Raw genomic sequence first — 19534 nt, 5'->3', positions numbered from 1 at the left:
CTGTTTAAAGCCATGACGGATCGTAGGAACCACCACTAACACCACGAACAACACCACCACCAACAACACCAGCACCACCACCAACAAGAATATTACCACCATCAACACCATCACCAAAAGCATCACTAACACCACCAACAATACCAACACCACTCCCATCAACAACACCACCCCAATCAACACCACCTCCATCAACACCACCCCCATCAACACCAACAACACCACCATCAACAACACCACCAACTCGACTACCAACACCACCAACAGCACCACCAACAACACCACCACCAACACCACCACCATCAAAACCACCAACAACACCACCACCAACACCACCACCATCAACGCCAACAACACCACCATCAACAACACCACCACCAACTCGACTACCAACACCAACAACAGCACCACCAACACCACCACCACCAACACCACCACCATCAACACCAGCAACAACACCACTATCAACAAAGATAAAGATCCCCCTCATAGATGAAATAGACTGTTGGGGCAAGTGCTGATAGCCAGCAGTACCTATGAAGGCCAGAACGGCACACGAGGGCGTGGGTGGCCAACACAACGCCCGACCGCCTTTGTCTCCCTAGTGGCGACGTTTACACACCACACCAGGTACTGATTTGAGGCTGAGTCGACCTAGGGGAGGCCCAGGATCGGTTCACATAATCGTCACCGGTGTTGGCCTTGAGCGGGAATCCAACTCGGGGTCACCGGGTTCATAGCGCGGCGCGTTAACCACTACACACACACAGACTCACACACACACACAGACTCACACACAGACTCACACACACACACAGACTCACACACACACAGACACACACACACAGACTCACACACACAGACTCACACCACCACACCGCTCCTCACCTTCGCCAGAGTCTCTCCCCGCCTCTCTAACGGACAAACTGCCAGGGGGAAGCGCGTGGCGGGAGACGAGGGGGCGGTACCATGTGACCACGCCCACCGCGACGTAACAGCCCTGAGCCCCTCCCCCCACCGGAGCTCCTCCCCTCCATGGCCACACCCCTCGCCCCACCCCTTTACCCCCCTCGCCCCGCCCCCTCTCCCCGCCCCTCCCCCCGCTGCTTCTTCCGCTGAGGCCGGGGCGAGTGGAGGCGGCGCTGTGCATTGTGGGTGGCGAGCGGCCGATTTGGATTCCCGCTCACGGCCACCGTCGGTGGCTCGCGAGCTTCTGAAGCGGCGGCTCGCTGGCTGGGCCACCTCTACGTCGACTCAGCCCGAAGAAGGCGAGAAGCTTGCTCGGTGTGGACACAGCAGCAGTGGCGGTGGTGCGGGGGTGGGAGGCAGAGGAGGCGCCTGGCCCACAGCCGTCACGCGCTAGGCGCCTGCTGAGTTCACGGCCCTGCTGCTGCTGATGATGAGGAGGAGAGGCACTGCCAGATTGCGGCTGATGGGATGAGTTAAATTTAGTTTTTTTGTATCTCTGGAGGGACGGATTTGTTGTCGTAGCAGAAATCGTCTCCACTAGAGGCCGCGATGTGGAGTATTTCGTCTCCTCTTTCACGCTGGGCGTAGCCACACTTTACCCCTCCACACGCGGGCCGTGAGCTCACTGGACTTGCAATGCAGAGGTGCAGGTTCGAGTCCATTTCACACTCAGCCACCCACTCACTCAGCCACCCACTCACCCACCCACTCAGCCACCCACTCAGCCACCCACTCACTCACCCACTCACTCAGCCACCCACTCACTCACCCACCCACTCATCAACTCACTCACCCACCCACTCAGCCACTCACTCACCCACTCATCAATTCACCCACCCACAGAGGGATAAAGACCCCTCATGCAGTGGTTGTGTAGTATCTGCGTCAATATTTTTGTTGTTTGGTTATGGTGGTGGTCGTGGTGGTGGTTGTGGTTATGATGGTAGTTGTGGTGGTTGTTGTGGTGGTTGTTGTGGTGGTTGTGATTATAATTGTGGCTTTAGTTTTGGTTGTATAGGTGGTTGTAGTGATGGTTGATGTTACAGTTGTGGTGTAGGTGGTTATGTTGGTTGTTATGGTAATTGTTGCTCTGGTTGTGGTGCTTGTGGTGGTTTTGGTTGTGGTTATAATTGTGGTTGTGTAGGTTGTGGTTATATGTGCGGTTGTGGTGTTCGTGGTTATATTTGTTATAATCGTGTAGGTTGTGGTTGTAATGGTCATAGTTGTGGTGTAGGTTGTTATGATGGTTGTTATGGTAGTTGTATGTATTTTGAACTTCTATCGCACCCTACCCAGCCAACCGTGCTAATTGGAGGTGTGGTTATAGTTGTGGTTATTTTATGGTTGTTTTGGTTATAGTTGTGGTGATTGTGGTTGGTGCAGGTGCTGGGATGAAGGATGCGTTCTGGGTCCTCTGCCCATGCGGCTCCAACAGCAATGGCTCCAGCCTGCACTGCCGCCCCTGTGTCGCGTTGGTCACATGACCTTGCCTCTCAGCATACCTTGCAGTCGTCGTTGATTCTGGATCATCTTTACCTCCTGCATCTCTAGAGGAGCTCTCGCTTCCTGCACGCACTCTCCTCCTACCTCTGCTCTCTCTCCCCGTGTCTCCCTCCTCTCTCTCCCCGTGTCTCCATCCCCCTCTTATTTCTGGGTGGTCCAGGTTCCGGGATCAGGAGTTTACTGGCTGCACTCCAACATTTGACCTTGGCTGTCACTCGAGTGGATTTGTCGCACAGCAGTCAACCCATGGCACCTGGGTCTGTCCTGTGACCTGCTGCACCTAGCATGGCACAGCAGGTTATGGTGGTGGTCGTGGTGGTGGTCGTGGTGGTGGTGGTGGTGGTTGTGGTGGTGGTTGTGGTGGTGGTTGTTGTGGTGGTGGTTGTTGTGGTGGTGGTGGTTGTGATTATAATTGTGGCTTTAGTTTTGGTTGTATAGGTGGTTGTAGTGGTGGTTGAGGTTACAGTTGTGGTGTAGGTGGTTATGTTGGTTGTTAGGGTAATTGTGGCTCTGGTTGTGCTTGTGGTGGTTTTGGTTGTGGTTATAATTGTGGTTGTGTAGGTTGTGGTTATATGTGCGGTTGTGGTGTTTGTAGTTATATTTGTTATAATTGTGTAGGTGGTGGTTGTAATGGTCATAGTTGTGGTGTAGGTGGTTTTAATGGTTGTTATGGTAGTTGTATGTATTTTTAACTTATATCGCACCCTACCCAGCCAACCGTGCTAATTGGAGGTGTGGTTTTAGTTGTGGTTATTTTATGGTTGTTTTGGTTATAGTTGTGGTGGTGATTGTGGTTGGTGCAGGTGCTGGGATGAAGGATGCGTTCTGGGTCCTCTTGCCGTGCGGCTCCAACAGCGATGGCTCCAGCCAGCACTGCCGCCCCTGTGTCGCGTTGGTCACATGACCTTGCTTCCCAGCATACCTTGCAGTCATCGTTGATTCTGGGCCATCTTTACCTCCTGCATCTCGAGAGGAGCTCTCGCTTTCTCCACGCGCTCTCCTCCTACCTCTGCTCTCTCTCTCCGTGTCTCCCTCCTTTTTCTCCGCGTGTCTCCATCCCCTTCTTATTTATGGGTGGTCCAGGTTCAGGGGTCAGGAGTTTACTGGCTGCACTCCAACCTTTGACCTTGGCTGTCACTCTAGTGGATTTGTCGCACAGCAGTAAAACCATAGCATCAGTATCTGTCCCGTGACCTCCTCCTGCGCCTAGCCTAGAACAGCAGTCAACCTGTGGCACCCGGATCTATCCTGTGACCTCCTCCTGCACCTAGCATGGCACAGCAGTCAACCCATGGCACCTGGTTTGTTGTGATGACATTACCGCCACGTAGTGGCGAATGGCGGCCATTGTCGTGAGTTGGTGGGCTTGTGTGTAAGTAATTGTGATTGAGTGTGTGACTATCATGTCGTGTGTGCGAGTTGGATGGTAATGGTGTGTTTATGAGGGTAAGTGTGTGTGGGTGTGTGAGTATCGTAGTGAGTATGTGAGTGATGGTATGTGACAGTGTGAGTTTGATGGTGATTGTATCATGGTGAGTGCAAGCAATACTGTGAGTTTGACTTATTTGCCCCCCCCTCCCTTTACCCACTACCCACTCTTCCTTCCTCTCCCCCCACTCTCCCCCACCCCCTCTACCTCTCTCTCTTTCCCTGCCTCTCTATCCCTCTCCTTTCTCCCGTAACTACCTCGCCTGTAATACAGGAGGTCGTGGGTTCGATCCCTACCCTCACACCTGCTATATATTTTAAGTTTGCATGTCTCTCTCTCCCTGTGGTCGCGTTCAGAGTGTTTGGTTTCTATAAATGTCGACGTGATGATAAGCCACTTCGTTGACCGATAATTTTTGGCCTTTTCTCTTCTGAAGAACATCTGTGTATTTCGGTGGGCCTCACCGGGTAAAATATAAATAGTTTAGTTTCCTCTCTTCCTCCTCCCTTCCTCCCTCTCCACACCCCCTACCCCCCAGCACAACAACAAGAAGCAGGAGGAGGAATGTTCGTCTCCCAAGCCGAGCGCTTCCGGGTCCACCTTCAAGATCCTCCCTCTGCCCCGGGTGGGGGGCGGGGGGAAAGATCCCCTCGCACAGGGTTACAGTACCCCATCCACATACACACAGGGTTACGGTGCCCCACCCACATACACACAGGGCTACGGTACCCCCTACTCACATGCCAGGCTATGTGCACCACACAGAGACCCAAAGACTCGCACATAGATCCATAGACTCACACAGACCCATAGACTCGCACAGAGACCCAAAACTCACACATAGATCCATAGACTTACATAGACTCATTGACTCACACAGAAACCAATTAGCTCAAAGACCCGTTGAAACATAGACAATATACTTACAAAAAGACCCATAGACTCACACAGACTAATCCACTTACTCACCCACTCGTGCACCCACCCACTCAACGACTCACAGGCTTACTCGCTCACCCAATCCCTCACCTAATCACTCAGCCACTCACTCAGAAACTCACTCAGAAACTCACTCAAGAACTCGCTCACCATTTTACCCACCCACTTGCTCACCCACTCAAGCACCCACTCACAGAATCACTCATAAATTCACCCACTCAGACGCTCAGAAACTTACTCACAAAATCATTACCCACTCACTCATGCCCTCACTCGCCCACTTACCCATGCGCGCACAGATTCGCCGACTTTCTTCGCTCAGAGACTCCCTCTCTGATAGACTCGCTCATAGACTCACTCGCTCACAGACTCACTCAGAAGCTCTCACCCACTAACTTATTCAGAAACTCACTCAACCACCGACCCACTTACTTAAAAACTACCTCACTCATCCGCACTCACTCACTGACCTACTTACTCATCCACTCGCCCAGCCACTCACTGAACAACTGACTCACTCACAGAATCGCTCACTCATCCACTCACTCCGAAACTCATTCATCCACCCACCGACTCACTCGCAACCATTAACTCGCCCACTCAATAATTTCACCCATTCATTTATTCATCCACTTACTCATCCACTCACTCAATCACCCACTCACTCATTCAACAACCCACTCACTTGGAGACTCTCTCTCACCCACTCACTTACCTACTCGTTCACTCTATCAGCCACTCTTTCAGAAACTCACTCACCCACACAATCGATCAACAGCTCACATACTCAATCACGCACCCACCCACCCACACACTCATTCACCCACTTACCTATCCACTCTTCCACTCATTCAATCACCCACTCCCTTAACCACGAACTCAGAATATCACTCACCCACTCACCCTCCCAATAATTTCATCACTCACTCACGCACTCACTCCATCAGTCACTCACCCACTCACTCATCCACTTAATCAATAACCCGCTTATTCACTTTCTCACTCACTCACAAACTCGCTCATCTTCTTGCTCAATTAGTCACTCACTCACTTACCCACATTTTCCCATTTATTCCTTCCTTCACTTCCTCATTCAGCAACTTCGCCAATGATTAACTTATTTATTCACTCAATCACATATCCACTCACTCACCTAGTCACCCATCCACCCAATCACTGAGAAACTCACTCACCCACTCAATTAGCCATTCACTGACCCACTCACTCACTAACTCACTCAGAAATGCACTCACCCACCCACTCATTTATCAATTCATCCACTCTTTCACCTACTCACCCACTCACACACAAATGTACACACTCACTAACCCACTCCCTCACCTACTCACTCACCTACTCACTCATCCACTCGCTCAACCGCTCACTCACAGATAGACTCTCTCATCCACCAATTCTCACTAGGTCACCCACTCATCTACTCAATAATTCACCCACCCACAAACGCACACACAAAAACACACACAAACATAAAGAACCACGGAACAAAGATAAAGATCCCCCATATAGCCATAACAGACCGTTGGGGCAAATGCTGTTAGCAAGCACCTATGAAAGCCAGCATGGAACACGAGGGGCTGGGTGGCCAGCACCACGCACGGCCAACTTCGTCTCCCTAGTGGTGAGGTGTGTGCACATCACCACTAGGGAGACGAAGTTGGCCGTAGGTCAACACAGCCTCAAATGAGTGCCTGGTGATGTGCACACACCTCACCAGACACTCATTTGAGGCTGTGTTGACCTACGGGATGCCTGGTTCAGATAATCGTCACCAGTGTTGGCCATTAGATGGAATCAAACCTGGGTCGTCAAGTTCGTAGTGCAGAACACTAACCGCTATACTACACAATCACTCTCACAAGCTCACTCTCTCTCACAAGCTCACTCACTCTCACAAGCTCACTCACTCTCACAAACTCACTCCCACATGCTCACTCACTCCCACATGCTCACTCACACTCACAAGCTCACTCACACTCACAAGCTCACTCACTCTCACAAACGCACTCACTCCCACATGCTCACTCACACTCACAAACTCCCTCACTCTCACAAGCTCACTCACTCTCACAAACTCACTCGCTCTCACAAACTCACTCGCTCTCACAAACTCACTCACTCCCACATGCTCACTCGCTCTCACAAACTCACTCTCACAAGCTCACTCACTCTCACAAGCTCACTCACTCTCACAAACTCAACCTCACACAAACTTACTCTGACTCACTAACTCTCACACAAACAAAGTCAAATACATTCCCCGTTTGAGATTCCATTTTAGCCTGAAGAGACTGTTGGGGAATGTGCTGTTAGCGTGCACCTATGAAGACCGAATCAGCACACTCAGGAGTGGGTGGCTTTAGAGTTCAATGTTACTCACTGGGGCTTCCATAGAGTTCGGTGTTAATCATTTGGTCACCCATGAAGTTCAGTGTTAATCACTGGGGCTTCCATAGAGTTCAGTGTTGCTCATTGAGGCTCCAATAGGATGAAGTTTAATCACTGGGTCTCCCATAGGGTTGAGTGTTGCTCACTGGGTCTCCCATAGGGTTGAGTGTTACTCACTGGGTCTCCCATAGAGTTCAGTGTTACTCACTGGGGCTCCTATAGGATTCAGTGTTACTCACTGGGAATCCAATAGGGTTCGTGTGTTAATCACTGGGTATCCAAAATAATTCAGTGTTACTCACTGGGTCTCCCATAGGGTTGAGTGTTACTCACTGGGTCTCCCATAGAGTTCAGTGTTACTCACTGGGGCTCCTATAGGATTCAGTGTTACTCACTGGGAATCTAATAGGGTTCGTGTGTTAATCACTGGGTATCCAAAATAATTCAGTGTTAATCACAGGGTCTCCCATAAGATTCAGTGTTAATCACTGAGTCTCCCATAGGGTTGAGTGTTAATCACTGGGGTTCCCATAGGGTTGAGTGTTAATCACTGGGTCTCCCATAGGGTTCAGTGTTAATCACTGGGGCTCACATAGTGTTCAGTGTTCATCATGGGGTCTCCCATAGGGTTCGTGTTAATCACAGACCCATAGATTCCTAAAACCCTAACCCTATAAACACCTAAGCCTCTATACCCCTAAGCCTCTAAACCTCTAACCCTCTAAACCCCTATACTCCGAAAACCATAACCCTCTAATCCCCTTCACCCTTCACACCATAACTTTCTAAGCCCTTTAACCCTTAAACCCCTCACCCTCTAAACTCCTCACCCTCTAAACCCCTATGCCTCTAAATCCAACCCCCTAACCCTTTGAACCCCTAACTTTCTAAACCCTTAAAAAACAAATTCTCTAAATCGCTAACGCTCTAAACCTCTTTACCTTTGAAAACCCTAAACCTCTAAACCCCTCACCCTCTAAGCCCCTAACCCTCTGAACCCAAACCCCTAACTCTTTGAGCCCCTAACTTTCTAAACCCTTAAAAACCAAACCCTCTAAAACCCTAACCCTCGAAACCCATATCGTTCTAAAGCGTAACCTTCAGAACCCTTAACCCTGTAAACCTCGAAACCTTAACGTTCTACAACCCTAAATCCCTAACCTAAGTCCCAACCCATCTAAACCCCAACCCTCTCAACATCTAACTAACCCCTAATGCTCTAAACACCTAACCTTCGAAATCCCAACCTTCTAAACCTCTAAAAACCCTAAAACCCAAACCCTCTAAACACGTAACCCTCTAATCCCCTCACTGTTTAAACCCCTATACCCCTACAACCCAAACCCTAAACACCCCCTAACCCTCAAACCCTTATACCACTAAACCCGTAACCCTCTAAACCCCCAACTCTCCAATCCCATAATAAACGCTTTTTTTGCGGTAAGATCGTGTAAATATAAATGTCTTAAAACCCGTCACCTCCCGACACAGCCAATTAATAAAGTTTGTCACGTGAACAAAAGTGCCAATTAGTTTCTACTTTGGCACATCGGTGTGTTGGAGACTAACCCAAATAAACCTTTATTATGGATAACGCCTCAACCCCATAACTCCCCCTGCGCCACCCCCCATGTCCCCCTCACCCCCCACACCCCCCTCGCCACCTCGCCTCCCCCCCCCTCCCCCCGCAGCGACTTCCGCTGAGGCCGGGGCGAGTGGAGGCGGTGCTGTGCATTGTGGGTGGCGAGAGGCTGATTTGGATTCCCTCTCACGGCCACCGTCGGTGACTCGCGAGCTTCTAAAGTGGCGACTCGCTGGCTGGGCCTCCTCTACGTCGACTCAGCCCGAAGAAGGTGAGAAGCTTGCACGGTGTGGACACAGCAACAGTGGCGGTGGTGGGGGGGGAGACAAAGGAGGCACCTGGCCCACAGGTGCCTCCTTTGTCTCACTCCCCCCGTGTCTCCCTCCTCTCTCTCCCCGTGTCTCCCTCCTCTCTCTCCCCATGGTAGGGGTGTGTTTTTGAGGGTGAGTGTGTGAGTGTGTGAGTATCATGGTGAGTGTGTGGGTGTGTGAGTATCATGGTGAATGTGTACATGTGTGTTAGATGGCTGGCAATGTTGATGGGTAGTGATGATGATGATGATGCAAGCCTTGTGCTAGAGAATGGCACACTGAAACTAATATCACGTAGCTACTTCTGAGTACCCTTCAAGTACTGTCTGGTCCACATCGTAAAGGGCAGGACTTTCCCACCTGTTCTTCATTTAAGAGCAACGTTGGTCTCAACAATGTTGGTACTTCTTACAGCTGGAATTTATCCTAAGTACATCGAGAACCACATTGCAGCCATGTGATAGTTTGTTGTGCAGTGAATGAAGACCGGGCTGAGACCATTAACTTGCTAGACTTGAGAATCTGCTTTGATCACAGGCTGCTGCCTGGATTCAAACCCAGGTACACCGTGGTGCCAATTCAGTACTTTGACCACTAGGTCCATGGGCCGCCTCTAAACATCCCCCACGTTAAAGACATAAGCAGCAACCTGTTTAGTGAGCAGCAGCATTCTTTGAATATTTTGCCAAAGCAATTGGGATTGTGGAGCAGTGGCACAGTCCTGCATTTGCTTTCTCTTTAATCCACCAAACGCAACTTGCCGCTCGATTGTTGCGCACCCATTTTCACTGGTTGGTGCACAGAGGCAGGTCGATTTAAGATACTCAATCATTTGTTTCAACTGCTGTGGCAGATGGTGGAGCAGAGGGGCAGTGGAGTGGTGGGGCAGTGTAGCAGTTTGGCAGAGGAGGGGCGGATTTGTCGGGAAGAAGGCGAATCACCTGAATGTTTTCCCACCACCGCTTGTATGTGCTATGAAGAAGAACCATTTCATAAAACGTCTCTTATTATCTATTTGTCCTTGTACCGCCGCAAACATAGCCGGGATACCGCACACACGAGCCAAGGCACATTTAACCAACCCAGGCTGCACTCACAAGCAATGCAACGTTACGTTGTGTCCTCATGGGTTGATTTCACAAAGTTTATAGTAACACCAACAACAAATATATTGATCCTAAATCTTAACAGGGTGGCCTTGAGACTTGGCACGTGCAGGTTTTGTTCATTGTCTGCACCAGACCCCTCCAGCTCTCTCACCCTGGGTCAGCTGCCCCTTCCATGTCCTGGAAAATATGGCAAGGTCATCCCATGAGGACTGCCTGGATGAAAACCCGCATGGAAGGTGCCCAGTGTGGGGACGGCTATGCTAATGGAATAGTCCCGTGTGTATGTGTGATGTGAGGTGTCCTGATAGCAGTCAATCTCCCCTGTAGTCCTGACATCTTCTGCTCAGCTTCATTCCCCAGCTGTGGTCACAGTGGCACAGTCTCTCTGGGGAACTGTGCGGTGTGTGTGTGTGGTGTGTGTCACGGGGTGGGTGGGTCGTATGGTGATGGCGGTCATTGTTGGCACCGATCCACGACCACCACCACCACGCCTACTGGGCGGTGGACCTGCCTCCACAAAGCAGCACATGGCGGAGGAGTGAGGTGAACGCTGTCGTCACGCGAGCGAGGCCCCCTCGCTTCCTCTTGTTTTTGTGCATCTCCACCTGCACCTCCTCCATCTTCTCCTCCTGTCTCATCCTCCTCCATCCCCTCCTCTTCATCCTCCACCACCATCTTCTCCCCCTTCTCTGTTTTCTCCGTTCTCTCCTCCTCATCCTCCTCATCCTCCTTGTCCTCGGAGGTGGTAGAGGTGGTGGTGGAAGCAGCGGTGGTGGCGGAGGTGGTGGAGGTGATAGCGGTGGAGGTGATAGCGGTGGTAGCCGTGGTGACGGTGGTGTTTGCCATGGTGGTGGCTGTGATGGCGGTGGCGGAGGTGGCAGTGGTGGTGGTGGCGGTAGTGTCAGTTGCAGTGGTAGCGGCAGAGGTGGTGGTTGCTGCGGTGGTGTTGGCTGTGGCGCCACCTCTGTCTTCTCCATCTTCTCTGCCTCCACCACCACCATTGTTTCCGCTTTGTCCGTCGTCTCCATCTCCTCCACCACGACCATCTGTTCATCCTTTGTTGTCTCCTTGCCTTCCGTCTCCGTATTGTCTTTATCCTCTTCCTCCGTGTTCTCCTCCATTGTCACCATCACAATCTCGTCCTCTTTTGCCTTCTCTTCCTCCGATTTCTCCTCCTCCGTCTCTACCTCATCCTCCATCATCTCCTCCACCTCTTCTCTCGACTCCTCCACAACCTCTGACTTCAATTCAAATGCCTGGAGGAGTGAGGAGGAGGGCTGCGCTGGCTCAGATCAGTGAAGAGACAAACACGACACCGTTTCACCTTCCTGCTACGGCAGACATCGCCATCTCCCCATCCGTGGGTGGAATGTGTGGTGGATTCATTCGAGCTTAATATAAACAGCAGTAACGACATGGCCAGTGAGTGTGCTTGGTATTGGCGCTGCCATTCTCATGGGACAAGGCTATCCTTGAGATAGGTGCAGCTGTGTCTCACACAGACTGTTGTAGTTTCACAGTAGTGGGTGGCGTTGCTGTGTAAATTTAGCTGATTCATTTTTAGTGATATTTTTATGTGTCATTCTCCCCTTGGACATAGTGGCCAAGGTGGAGATCCTGAACATCCGCTGTGACGGAATGGGTGTGTATCTTTGTGGTTAATGCAGCGGCAGTAATAACCAGGGCGGGAAGCAAGATCTGAACTGTAAGCGGTGAGCGATGAGTGTGCGACCCTTTGGCTGCTTCAACCCATCCAAAGATTTCGAATAAATATCCGACAGTGATTTGAGGTCGACAAAGCCGCCTCCCTTGACGTCAAAGGCATCTCAGAGTGCATTGAACGCGATGAGCCACTCACATTTCGCATCTCAACGCATTTGAAATTGGACACCCCTCCCAGTGGTAGCTGTCTCTGTGCATTCCAAGGCAACTTGGCAGCTGGCCTGGAAACAGGCATCAGTCTGCCAAAATATCACGGTGGATGGAGGATTAAATGGTGAAATATGGACGCATCGTGATGTGGTCTCACTCAGAAACCAATTATGGAAAATAAATCTGTCCACAGTATGGCGGAATGTACACGTGGGGTTTGCAGTGTCTGTGCATTTTGGAAATACAGCAAGGCTGGAGCACCTGTGCCTCACAGCAAAAGGGACCTGGGTTTGATTCCCACGTTGGGCCACATTATCTGTGTGGATTGTGCTGAGCCCTGTTCTGGGAGGATTCTGCAGCTTTTTCCCTGTAACTGAACCCACACAAGCAATGCAAATCGCTCAATTTGGATCACAAACAGTAGCAACTTTGTTACCAACTGCGAGAAAACTTGACAGGACCCTCCTGAAAAAAAGTCTTAAGACGTAGTGAGGCTCATCCTGCGTAAACAAGCATGATAATAAATAAAAATAAACACAGGACACACGCAGAGTGGTTTACCGTGGCTCAGCGGCTCCAGAATTTGCTTTCTCTTCTAGGAAGCCCTCTTCTCCAAAGCTCGGAGCAATCAGGCCCTGCACAGGAGTGGTGGTGGCGGTGGTGGCTGCAGTGTTGGCGGAAGCGGTGGTGGCGTTGCCGGTGTCAGCGGTGGTGCTGCTGCTACTGGTGGTGGTAGCGGTCTGGAGCCAGTGTTGCTCGATCTTGGCGAGGCGCTGCTCCTCCATGAGGCGCTTCTCTTCCTTGACCCGCTTCACTTCTATGAGGCGCTTCTGCTCATCGACACACTTCTCAATGGCGAGGCGCTTCACCTCAGCAAGGTAATTTACCCTGGCGAGACGCTTCTCCAGATGCTTGTCCTCGAGACGCTTCACGTCGCCAAGGCGTATTCGCTCCATGAAGCACGTTTCACGTCATTGAGGATATTGTTTCAAAGGCACTAATGCTCTGTGAGGTGCTTCACCTTGGCGAGGCGCTTCACCTCAATGGGGCACTTCTCTTCCATTATGCGCTCTTCCGCAAAGCGCTTCTTGAGATGGTTCTCCTCCTGGAGATGCTTCACTTCTGCGAGGTACTTCACCCTGGAGAGACGCTTCTCCTCCAGATGCTTCTCCTTGAGACGCTTCACCCCGCAGAGCCGCTTCTCCTGTATGAAGCGCTTCTCCTCAATGACACGCTTTTCCATGAGGCGGTTCTTGAGGAGATTGTCTCTCAGGCACTTCTCCTCTGGGAGATGCTTCACCCTGGCAAGGCGCTTCATCTCAATCAGGCAGTCCTTTTCCATGGTGCGTTTCTCCTTCGCAAGGCGCTTGTCCTCTGGACACGCTTCACCCCGCTGAAGCTCTTCACCTCCCCAATGCTCCTCTGTTCACGCGAAGATAAGCACAGGACCGTTCAGACACGCACACGCAGGACAAAATTCATACTCCCAGGCACGCAAACATGGACGGGCACATACACAAATAAAAATGCATACTCCCACATCTATGGACGGATGCAAACATGAACATTTAAAGCTTTCGTGACTGCAAGGATTCATCTTATTTGGTTCTTTAGGTAAAGTCACGTAGAATGAGAATAAAATAATAAATTGATAAAATAAAATAACACAATAAAATTCTCACGACGTTTCGGCCACAACACAAGCGGCCTTCATCAGGTCAAGGCGCTCTGTTTCTTCTCACACAGCTTAAAGGTTGCAGTCTGGGCTTGGCTGTGTTCGCTCCAGCGCTGTCCTCCAGACAGTCTCGTCCCTTCACCTGATGAAGGCCGCTTGTGTTGTGGCCGAAACGTCGTGAGAATTTTATTGTGTTATTTTATTTTATCAATTTATTAGTTTATTCTCATTCTACGTGATTTTACCGAAAGAACCAAAGAAGATGAACATTTACTCATGAAAATATGCTAGAACACATGAATATACACCATCACCTAATGTTATCAAAGTACATGTTACATCAGTTTAACACATAGGCTTTCTTGACCAATATTTATAATAAAGGTTTTTGAGTTAGATCACGTTACTTATAAATGTGTCGTAACCCTCCACCACCTGACACGTCCAATCGGTAAAAAAATGTGTCACGTTGACAAAAGACATAGTTCCCTACTTTAGCCCACCGGTGTGTTGAGTGATTCCACAACATTTACAATTTTTGAGTACGACGTTTCCCTGTTAATTACATCCAGCATATTATTCCCGATGATGCTGGATGTGATTACCAGCGAAAGGTCGTACTCAAAAATTGTAAATGTGGATTCACTCTTCAACACACTGGTGGGCTAAATTATTGAACTATTTGTCTTTTGTCAACGTGACACATTTTTTACTGATTGGCTGTGTTGGGTGGTGGAGGGTTACGACACATTTATAAATAACGCGATCTAACCCAAAAACCTTTATTATGAATCCTCATATATCCTCACAAATCCCATACACGTACTTATGGCTCTAATCGTTTGCGAAGATTTCATTGTAAAGATCTGGTTGCCCATAATCTGGACAAATTTTACTGCAGCACCCATAGTGGGCAACTGGAATGGCAACTTCCAATCAGCTCTCAGACGGAATTCATGAGATTGCATGCTATCATTGTCTTCATTGGCAAAATAAATGGCGACTTAAAGTGCCTGCACGAGTGGGATGTGGCAGGACGTGATGGCGGAGAGATGGGGTGATGGTGTCGGGAGATGGTGTTGTGATATGGAGAAGTGAAATTGTGGAATGTTCTGGAGACATGGTGTCTTCTGATGGTATAGACCAGGGGTCGCAAACTCAACTTATCTGGGGACCGCTGGAGGTAGAGTCTGGGTGAGGCTGGGCCGCATCAAATATTTAAAAAAAGTACAACTGATCCAATCTTCTTAATCTTTATTAATAACAGTTCAGAACATGAACGGTTCTTCAGAACATAGGCTTCTCTTACCTACTCCTTGCTGCCAGAGACCTGGCAGCGCTTCCTCTTCTTACACAGCTGAGCCACATTTGGCTTGAGGGAGGAAGCAATTGAGACCCTCAGTATGGCTTGAAGATGCTCATCAGTAAGTTTGGACCTGTACTTTCACTTATTAAAGTTCATGGTGCAGAAGAGTTTTTCACACAGATATGTGCTCCCAAAAAGGCACATGGTCCGCTTGAACATCCTGGAAAGCTCAGGGAAGGTGGGGGGCAATTCTCTCAAAAATTGTCCAAGCTTGTCTGCTTTTGCACTCACCTCCCTGAACTTGGCTTTGAGTTCAGAATTGCACTGCAGGTCAATTAGCTCTATTTGAAGCACAGAAGGGGCATCTCGCACATCTAAGGAGAAGGGGTCAGCAAAAATTTGAAAAGTGGCTCTGTGTGTCTTGAAGTCTGCAAACCTGTGATCAAATTCCTGTTATAGCTTTACAATGGCATCAGCATACTTCTCACCACTGAATGGTGTTCCCGCGTCCATGAGTGCCTTGTATGCTGGGAAATGACAGAGGTTTGTCTGAGAGAGCTGGGCTTTCCATAACACAAGTTTCGTGGAGAATGCTCTGACTTTGTCATAGGCAGCACTGACAAGCTGCCCCTGGCCTTGCAACTTCTTGTTCAGTACATTCAGTTTGAGACCCCTGGTATAGACGCATCAAGATGCTCTATGATGGTGTATTGAGTTTGGTGGTGATGTGATGAGAAAGGTGACATGAAGAGACGGTGTGGTGATGTGAGGTGTAGTGATGTTTTGGTGCAATGGTGGTGAAATGGTGTGCTAGTGTTGAGAGAATGTGGTGTTTGACCCCCATCTACCCCCTACCCACCTTTGGGGAGCAATGCTCGTAGCTTTGGCCTGGGAAAGGGTCCACTTCATCCATAATGTCCCCCCACGTGGTCGACTGGCGCCACGACTCCTGCTCTGTGGGGAACAGAAAATTCATTCAAAGGACGAATAATGAATTAGAGAACGAAGCACATGAAGATTCACAGAACTAATTCTGAGATCCCTGTAATTACCTCTTACCACACAACAGGACCTGCTATTGAGACATTTATCACAAGGCAATAAAACTATACGAGTCATTTTTGTAAGCATGTTGAGATCATCACTTCCATAAACTTGAAACCCCCGTTTAAACAAAGATGGCTGAAACTCTGATCTAAATCCATGCTTTCTGCTACACTTGAACGTTACATCTTCCCATCACCACAAAGCCACGTCTACAAAAAGTAATTATATTCTTGGTTCTTTCGGTAAAGTCACGTAGAAGAGAAATAATAAATAATACATATTATTTTTATTTTCTTACTTCCCTTCTACGTGACTACCGAAAGAACCAAGAATATGAATCCCTGCAGTCACGAAAGCTTTAAATCGAAAAATGAAAGTAATTAATTAGGGAGCCGCCTCCTCTGCATATAAGCCACGTGCTGCAGGTACCATCATAGTCCTCCAAGATCTCAGCCCACTTGCATTGACTGTCCATGTTGTTGGGAAGGAGAAGTTTCTGTTTGATGTTGTAGGGCCTGGGGAGGTTGTTAAAACGCTAAGATTTAGCAACCTTCTGAATCACTCATCCTCTCAATTATTACATATTTGATCACTCACTGTACCAATCCAATCACTTTCGTGCCTGTTGCTTTACAAACCCACTCACTCGCTTGTTTGCCCACTCACGCGTGCGTCAGATCACTCACTCATCCACCCACCCGAACATGTTCATTCCATCTGCCTATTACATTAAACATAATCGCCAGCCTTAACCGTAATATTTAACCTCTAATCCACACAAGCATGTTGATGTACAGCCCATTTGTATTAATCGACTGCTTGATAAAGGCCACCTATGCCTTGTAGGTCATTGGGGTCAAATGACCATACTTTAATTATTTGTGTTAACCTGAGAATGACGTCGTAGGTCACTTGATGTCAGAGATACCACCCATGTGGCTGTGACATCACAGATTGGAGACGTCTATGGCAGCAGCTAGGGTCTGAACTGAAAGTCAGACTCCTCCCCGGTGTTGGATAGCATTCAATACATGTAATGCAGGGCATGATTGAGTGGGTGTGTGCCAGCAATCAGAACACAATCATTATAGACTAAGTTGGCTCGGTTTTTCCGAAAACGCAGTAAAATGGTAAAAAAAATTCCTCTTTTCTCGCACAACTGTATTCACAGATGTTTGGAGGTCAACCAGTGTTCAGGTAACAAAAGGGGTTCCACAGGGTTCCATCCTCGACCCCCTCTTGTTCTCTCTATATGTCAATGACTTGGGCACTGACCTGGATCATTCCAGGGTAATCTTTTTGCAGATGACACGATACTGATTACTGCTGGCCGCTCTCCGGATGACGTGATTTCTAAGCTACAGGGTGATATCAACAAACTACAACATCAGCTAGTTGCTCATAAACTAGTCCTGAATACCTCCAAAACCAAGGTGCTATGCTTCTCACCAGGACTAAAGCAGGAAGTAATTTTTCCCCAATTACATTCCTTAAATAATTGTCAAATAGAGCAAGTCAAGATCTATAAGTATCTTGGGGTCATCCTGGATTCAAAACTGAATTTTTAAGATCACATTGATTATATTGGTAAAAAGACAAAAATAAAAATTGGTTTTCTGTATCAGCACAAGCACTTACAAACCCCTCTGTTCCGTTTAGAATTGATAAAAGCTTCCATACTGCCTCTACTGGATTACTGTGACATTGTGTATAAATCAGCCCCAAGTACTGTACTGAAGAAGCTTGATTCCATCTATCACTCAGCCTTAAGATTTACATTGAACTGCCTATATAGGACTCACCACTGTGATCTCTACATTGGGTCAAACTTAACATCTCTTAATGTTCGACGGCTTGTGCACCAGATCTTGTTTATTCACGATGTACTTACTAAAAAATCCGCAGATCACCTATTGGATCTCCGCTCTGTTTCAAAGAACAAATTTGACCTCAGGTCTTCGCTCATTTACCAGCTTCACATTCCCTATTGCCGTACAAAAACTGGAGGGAAGGGCCTTTGCTATTGATGCCCCCAGGGTCCTGGAATGCTATTGCCAATGAACTGCAACTTGAATCACTACCTATGCGATCTTCGCTCAAAAACTGCTCTAGAGGAAATAAAGTATCAAAGCTTTCGTGACTGCATAAAATTACTCATTGGTTTTTTCGGTAAAGTCACGTATGTAGAAATACAATAAAATTATATTAAAAACAAAAAAACAATCACGACGTTTCGATCACAACGCAAGCGATCTTCATCAGGTGTCAAGAACAAATCATGGAGGTAAATACAACAAAAAGATGAGAGACGAGAATTCAACAAACCTGAAAAAACATTATGTGAAGCACATCCAGTCAGCCCAACAACACAGACACTTCCTGGCGGACCACGAATTTCAGAAGTATTAAATTTCGTGTTCAACCTTTGGGTTGCCATACCAGCAAAGAGCCGTGGGCGCCATCTACCGACCGAGTTCCGCAACTGCAACAGCGTGTCAACTGCTCAACCTATGTCCCCGAACCGAATCAATCATCGGAGAGGAGAATCGACTGATACGTATGACGCGCACCGCCCCCTCACCACATGACCACCAGGCGTCTGTTTGATGTAAAAAATCAACTCCGAACACTGACTATTCAAAACAATTAATATCAGGAACAAGGACAATCCCAAAACGAGAAGCATCTAAACGTGAAGGCATCGCTACAGATCGGTGATAATAGTTCGTCGTTTTACAAGTATAATTATTTCCTCCTTAATATTTAGTGGGCTGTACTCTTAATCGCATAAATTCCCAACAGATCCATCAATATGAATTGATTCTTGACACCTTCCGCAGAGCCACGCTCACGTGGGGAATGGTGTGTCCCACCAGATCCTTATCAGGCGATCTGGTCCACAATTAATTAAAACTTGGTATAAGATAAAGATCTTCGGGGAAAAAGAGCACACCATTGCATGCCCTTACGCCGAGCCATTCTATAGTCAGATAATCTGCCGATGGATCTGTTGAGATTTGTGCCTTTGAGAATAACTGTTTTGATTGTTTTTTTTTAATATCGCCGTATAATCTTTAAAGTACCTTTCGTTCATAATCGCTGCACGTTACTCGCGTACTCTACAGAATACTCAACTGTTCCGTGACCCAATATGCTAACAACATAAGGGTTGCATATGATCAATAAGGAGTGCGGTACTGCGTGAACAGTTCAAGTATAATCATTTATTATAAAGTTAAGGTTTTTGTTTAGAATAGCTTGCACGCATGTTTTAACAACACTCTCTCTCACTAACAACAATTGTGTTATGTGGGGGGGGACATCAAAGTGAAACCACGCAGTCATTGATGAGACTGTGTTGATACTGTGTTGTTTTTATTACCAAG

The 19534-nt window shown here is 48.3% G+C and overlaps 1 long non-coding RNA gene across 1 annotated transcript; it reads left to right on the top strand.

Moving 5' to 3' along the window:
• Positions 1-4443: 4443 nt before the first annotated feature.
• On the top strand, positions 4444-19188 carry LOC142907713 (uncharacterized). Its single transcript, XR_012931222.1, has 3 exons — positions 4444-4526; positions 8938-9099; positions 12720-19188. It is a non-coding gene; the product is annotated as an uncharacterized LOC142907713 (long non-coding RNA).
• The last annotated feature ends 346 nt before the right edge of the window (positions 19189-19534 follow it).

The sequence above is a fragment of the Petromyzon marinus genome, chromosome 82 (assembly GCF_048934315.1).
Source record: "Petromyzon marinus isolate PM22_M1 ecotype Great Lakes invasive population chromosome 82, UKy_Petmar_22M1.pri1.0, whole genome shotgun sequence".
In the NCBI taxonomy this organism is placed as follows: Eukaryota; Metazoa; Chordata; class Hyperoartia; order Petromyzontiformes; family Petromyzontidae; genus Petromyzon; species Petromyzon marinus.
The sequence above is the reverse complement of the archived record's forward strand: the minus strand, read 5'-3'. Positions and strand labels throughout refer to the sequence as shown.